Genomic DNA, 7,253 nt, shown 5'->3' on the forward strand with positions numbered 1-7,253 from the left:
TCCATCTTCTCGATAGCCTCTATCTTCCGCGGGTTGGCTTGTATCCCTCTGTGAGAAACCAAGAAACCCAGAAGCTGGCCCGAGTCCACACCAAAGGTGCACTTCTCAGGGTTCAGCTTGAGTTCGATCCTGCGGAGGTTGTCAAACGTCTCCCGCAGGTCATCAATCAACGAGTCCCCACGCTTGGACTTGATGACGATGTCGTCCATGTAGGCCTCCACGTTTCGGCCTAGCTGGGGTCCCAAACACTCGCGCAGCGCACGTTGGAATGTTGAGCCCGCGTTCTTCAACTCAAAAGGCATGCATGTGTAACAGTAGCAGCCAACCGGGATGATGAACGTTGTTTTCTCCTCGTCTTCGACTGCCATCTTGATTTGATGGTAGCCCGAAAAAGCATCCAAAAAGCTCAGCAGATCGCAACCAGCAGTGGAATCGACTATTTGATCAATGCGAGGTACAGGGAGACGATCCTTGGGACACGCACGGTTTAGATCAGTAAAATCTACACACATGCGGAGCTTATTCCCCGCCTTGGGTACTACTACAGGGTTAGCTAACCAAGTGGGGTACAGAACTTCCCTGATAGCCCCGGTAGCCTTGAGCTTGTCCATTTCTTGCTTGATGAAATCCTTCCGCTCCTGCGCCTGCCGGCGGATCTTCTGCTTGACGGGGCGGGCGTCCGGGCGCACCGCGAGTCGATGCTCAATCACCTCCCTGGGGACTCCGGGAAGATCCGACGGCTCCCAAGCGAACACGTCGGCATTCTCCCGGAGGAAGGTGATGAGGGCACTTTCCTATTCGGCAGTAAGGTTCGCACCGACGGTGACGGTGCGTTCCTTGTTGCCGGCTTGGAGGGGCAGCTTCTTCACCTTGGCGGCCTCCTCCCAGAGCTTCTGGCCCTTGTAGGGGCACGAGCTCGAGCCTGCACTTCCCCCGGCAAGCTCTTGCGGGGCAGCGCGGGCCTTCTTCGTTGCCGGGCCATCGCCCGGCGAGCCTTCGTCCACGGCGATGTCTTCATCACCGGTGTCGGCTGCGGCGGCGGCCCTGACGCACCAAGCCGCGTCATTGAGGTCGCACCTGATGGAGAGAACTCCATACACGGACGGCATCTTCATCACGCCGTAGGCGTAATTCGTAGGCCAACCAAGGATCCCGTTGTAGGGCAACGGGGTGTGAGCCACGTCGAACACTATGTGCTCGGTCCGAAATGCTTCCCGAGACCCGAAGGTCACCGGCAGCGTGATGCGCCCCAGGGGGCGCATGATCCCAGGGTTCACCCCCCGGAATGGGTCGGTGGGTTTCAGCTGCTCTACCGGCAACTGGAGCTTCTCCACCAGCCTGGCGGACAGGAGGTTGAGCCCCGCTCCGTTGTCCACCAGCACCTTGGTCACCGTCATGTTGCTGATGATCAGTGAGACGACAAAGGGTATTACCCCTAAACCCACGTGGCGCCGCTGCTTTGCTCGCTTGGCCCCGCCCTTACGGCGGGAACCGGCGCCCGGGAACCCCCCTTCCCGGCAAGTGGCTTCCCGGGAGGTTGCCGGGCGGGAACTGGCGCCCGGGAACCCCTCTTCCCGGCAAGCGACTTCCCGGGTGGTGCCCAGGCGGGAATATTCCCCAAAGCCCCGCTAGCCCTTCCGGGCTGGTAGCTTGCCGGGCAGCCCGCAGTGGCCGCCCGGGGCGAAATCCTTCTAGGAACTCGGCGACGCGACCCACGCGTCGCGCAACGGTGGTACCCCTGGTGCCACTGGTGCGACATTCAGTGCCATACGTGCAAAGGCAGAGGGCATGTCATGAAGGATTGTCCCAATGCGAAGAAAGTGCTGCTCACAAAGATGGTTATGCCACTGCTGATTCATGTGATGAATCTGAAACTGAGGGGAAATATCCAGCCCACTGCAGATTTGAAACCGGTACACCTTTGAGTTCAGATGAAGGAGATGGTGTCAATCTCATGGTTCGCAAAATGGCTCGTGATGACACTCTGGTTGCTGAGAAGTGACAAAGGCACAATGTATTTCAATCCATTTGCAAGATCAAGAACAAAGATTGCAAGGTAATCATTGACGGTGGAAGCTACAATAACATCATTAGCAATGATCTTGTGCAGGCTTTGGGACTGTCCACATGGCGACAACCACACCCCATTATGTGAAATGGCTAAATGGTGTTGGCAAGCTAAAGGTTACCCATCGTGCTAAAGTGCCATTCTCAGTGGGTACTTATGTGGACAAGGTGATTTGTGATGTGGTTCCAATGCAAGCTTGTCATCTTATTCTAGGAAGGCCCTGGCAATTTGATCATAATGCCACTCATCATGGAAGGTCTGATAAATATTCATTCATGCATCATGGAGTGAACCATGTCCTAGAGGCCATGGTGGAAGAGAAAATCAAGGTTGAAATTTTTCCTGAAGTGAGGAAGCCCCCCAAGAAGACCTCAAAACCGAGGATGGTTTTGCTTGAAGGGAGGGAGGATGATATGGCCCAAGTAATAATCAAGGAAGATAATGTCGCAAACCATGTACTTACCGATGTCACATTGCCAGAAAAGCCAAAGGAGGATACCACAATTGTCTACATTGGAGTGATACCACTTCAGATTTCTTGCTCCAAGTTTCCACCTCTTGCCACACCATTCCGGAAGGGTCCAGCATGTGTAGAGCGCAATAATAACTAGTACTTGAAGTCAGCTTGCAGGCGCAACAAACGGAGCATGATTTGAAGGCCTAAGTGAAAAGATATGAGAGTTCCAATGCAAGGTGATCAGGAATTGATTGCTGCGCGAGGCTCCACAAGTTTCCTCCATTCCAAGGCAGAGCCACACCTTTTTGAATCTTATTTTGGGTTGCTTTCACATCTAACTAGGAGGGATGTTCCTGGTATAAATTTCCCGACCCTTCTACTTAAGAGGGGGTTCAGATATGAGAGTTGTAGACACCCACGTGTGGTTGTGCATGTGCTGAGAGCAATCGTGTTCGTTGAGCATTAGCTTTCGTGTGTGGATTGAAGAGTACGTCCTTTGATCTAGATAGGATCCTGGTGATTCTCCCTTGTGATTCTTCATAGGTTCACAAGTACTATAGTTTGGGTTGCGTCTTTTGTAAACCGAACTAATTATCCACCATCGAATATTGAGTGTTGTTTCTGCTGTTCTTGTTGTTTCTTTCGTATCGCGAAAGATCGCCATAACCGCGTCCGCATCAGTCCGGTTCTTCAACCTTCACACCCGCGACTCCACTTCGTCTGGCGATAGTTCTTCTGCGTTCACTCGAGTGGGATCCCCGAGTCCTTCGTAGGACCACATCGGGTGAACGCAACGTTGCAGCGGCTGGATCCTCATCCTAGGGAACAGAGCCATGAGGTGAACACCTGTCAGCCCCTGCCCCATAAGGGAGTGCATCCTAGCCATCAGGGAGGCCGCCTCCGACTCCTCTGCAGGCGTCAGTTCATGGCTCCATGCCGCCGTCTTCTTTACGTTCTTCTTGATTGAAAAGGCAGGAAGACTCGAGTCGGCACCCGAGGCATCATCTTGGACATAGAACCACTTCGACCTCCAGCTTTGCACAGATTCGCGCTGCTGGAGGGAGAAGTATTTGGCGTCGGATCTCACCTGGAAGTTGATGCTCCCAACAGCGTCCGCCTTCTGGCCTTTGATCATAAAGATCCGCTTCCAGAGCCCCCAATGTGGGCTCACCCCCAAGAAACATTCACACGGCGTGATGAAGCACGCGACGTGCAAATAAGAGTTGGGGGGAAGATCGTGTAGCTGCAGCCCATAGGCTAACAGCATGGCACGGATAAAGGCGTGAAGTGGAAAAGAAAGTCCCCACAGCACGTAGTCAATGAAGATAACTCGCTCACCTAGCAGAGGTCGCGGGTACTCCTTTTCCGGGAAGCGGACCCCGTCAGGGCCTCCCGGCAGCAAGCCTTCATCCTGAAGTTCCAGGATCTTGATGCGATGGTCAGCCATGCCCGGCCAGGGGATGGCTCCCTTGCCAGCATCTCCCTTGCCAGCGTCGGTCTTCGAACTCGTGGCCTTTGTCTTGCCCATCTCTGGATGGTGTAAGCTTCTTGGCCGCTGGGGAAACTCGCGAAAAGTCTTTGGCTGTGGAGGCAGAGAGCTTGAGCACTTGAGCTTGGGTCGCGAGGAAGAAGAAGGGTAAAAAGGCATTCCCTTTCCACCCTCCTTTTTATATAATCCGAACCCGGGCGAAGAATCCGTGACGCAAGATCCTTATCTTGGCCACGTGTCCCACATCGATCGGGACACAAAACGATGAAAATAGGAACGACGCGTGCCAACAGTGCCTTATTTACTGCGCGAAGTGTGATCGTTTTCCCACTGACGCGTGCCAACAGTGCGCCTAGCTGTCAGGCTAGACTGAGCATCCAGTCACATCGGCTGACCAAACGGCTCTTCACCTTCAACAGGTACATCATCCATGACGAAGTCTGACTCGAATATCATGACTCGAAACTATCTTTCATACAGGATGATGGAGTTTGCCATAAAAATGTTGAGACTCGTCTTGAGTCTCATTGTGAATACAAGGACTCTCATTCAAGTCGCTAACTAACCAACCGTTGGTTTATATTGGTGAAAGATTTCATACAGTCAGCTATTGTTTATTTTTACTTAGACTAGTAAAATCAGGGTAACAATCCTGACATAAAACAGTCGATTTCGTACAGTCGACACAATTGAGTTTCATAGCTGCGTCACCTCAGTTGTTTGTGCTCACTCGCATATCAATAAGTCTTGTGGATTTCATCCACAGAGCCTGGAGCCGCACCAGCTGCGTCGCTCTAGTTACCCGTGCTCATTGCATGAAGATAAGTCTCATGGATCATTTCATCGAGCCTGAAATCGTACCAGCTGCGTTATTTCAGCAAATCCATGCTCATTGCATGAAAATAAGACCCGAGTTTTCTATCGGGCCTGGAATTGTACCAGCCACGTTATTCCAGTCGAATCCATACTCATTGTATGAAGGTAAGCCCTAAAAAGTAGGCCTGGATATGCATCGACTGCGTCCATCCAGTAATAATTCTCACTTAAGGGTCGCTCCCTACAACCATGTTCATTACATGAAGATAAGACCCGTAGGCTTCCTATAGGGCCTGGAAACGTACCGGCTGCATATTTTCAGTACATACAATTTTGACGAACGAGTCGAGTACTGAAAAATTGGAGTTCGATTCTATAAGACCCCGGCAGGCTAAGTTGAATTTCACCAGTTGCCAGGTTCGAGCCCGGGGACTCGAAGACTGAAGACAGCTAGTGTTGTATTCGCCCTAGACCCATTAACTGGACTCGACTTCTCGAGTATCTGGGCACATTAAGCATATATCCCTATGACCCCTACTCATTGCATTTGATTTGATCCGCTATCAAAATAATATGTGAAACTGTTACTTAACAGTCGAACACTAAAGTATCGGCTCAGTCATTCTCTGAGTCGAAATACTTCTCATTTGAAGTACAAATCGATGAAATACTAAGTCTGCAGCACTATGTGATTGGCTCAATAGCAAAATGAGTTCATTCTTTACGGGGAAAGTCCCTAGTCAAGTCTTCGACTCAACTAGGCACTTGGGGCTACTGACGTGGTTATGACTAACCACGTACTCGACTCGAGTATACCCGTTACGGCCTAGCTGGGGGCCCACAAGGAAGCCTACTATGACTCCAGGAGTCTACATACCAAATCTTGCGACGCAAGATAAGGAAGATTAATTAGAGTATATTGCTTCATTGTAACCGACTTGGACTCTACCTGAGACCTAAGTTCCTGCATATGTAAAGGACCAGGAGGGGGAGCCAAGGGAATATGCCCAACTTAGATAGAAGTCGCCTAGACGCACTCGCTAGATCGAATCTGTGCATCTAGCCTCTGCGGCACCCCATTGTAATTGACTCTGCAATACAGATCAGACAAGCAGGACGTAGGGGTATTACCTCATCGAGGGCCCTGAACCTGGGTAAATCGTGTTCCCTATGTTCTTGTTAACCGACGAGTTTGCCAACACACACACTCGAAATCTTTCCTAGATACAAGTCTATCAATATGGACATTGTCGAAGTCACCCCTTCGTCAGTGGTGCTCTATGATTTTATCACCCGAGGGCTAGCCTTGCCAGTTCATTCTTTTCTTCACAGCCTATTGTTGGCCTACGGGCTGCAACTCCATAATCTTTCTCCCAACTCTTACCTTCACATCGCGTGCTTTGTGACGCTTTGTGAATGGTTTCTTGGGGTAAGCCCGCATTTGGGTCTGGAAGAATATGTTCATGATCAAGCGCCAAGGAAAGGAGGCAATCGGCTACGTGTATATCCAAGTCCACGCAGATGCAAAATTCTTAGACCTTCGAGAGAAGGAACCGCCACATCGATGGAAATCGAAGTGGTTTTATGTCATGGATGCACCAGTCAAGGGGCGCAGTTTCAGTCTTCCTGAATTCTCCACATCATCCTCAGTGAAGAAGACGACAGCATGGAGGTATAAGTTGAGTGAGGCAGAGGACAAAGAGGCCGAGACTCTGATGGCCCAAGTCATGTACCTCATGGAGACTCCTCAACTTAAGGTGATGGGAATCCATCTTATTGATGCCTTCATCAGAAGAAGAATCCAACCTCTCCAGGCTCGTGCTCACCCTATGTGGGCATATCAATGTGGCGACCCAGACCCGTAAGGATCCGGAATCTCTGTGTATTCTGTACTAGTCCCTGGATCAATAGCTAGTACACACAGTCCAAGATGAAATACCAAAAACACATGTCTTTTTATTAACGATAAACAATAATCCAGAGTACTTATTTTATAATACACAGCGGAAAATCAAATTGAACACCAATGAGTCCATCAACACCACAGGCTTGTTGAGTATAGACCCGCGACCCTGCGGAACCTTTCTTCATACATCAACATCTGCACATGGTAGGTGCAGGTCAGTACATTGAATGTACTTGCAAGTAGATACCTGTGTGGTTAGGAGAAATGCAAGTACATGCTTAAAGATAAGTCCTAAATAGGCTTCTATGGTTTCTTTTGCAACAAGCCAGTTTTGGATTTTGAAATACTCATAATACTTTTTCTTTGGAAAAATCTAACTCTAGAATTTTGTAGAAAATAGTTTTTGAAAACTAATATGTCAAGTGGAATCTGCACCACAAGACTTAACTCTCTGATCTGTCATCAGTGCTTCGATGACTCACAAAACTTTCCCTTACTATGCATTCTGGGTCAAACT

The sequence above is a fragment of the Brachypodium distachyon genome, chromosome 5 (assembly GCF_000005505.3).
Source record: "Brachypodium distachyon strain Bd21 chromosome 5, Brachypodium_distachyon_v3.0, whole genome shotgun sequence".
NCBI lineage: Eukaryota > Viridiplantae > Streptophyta > Magnoliopsida > Poales > Poaceae > Brachypodium > Brachypodium distachyon.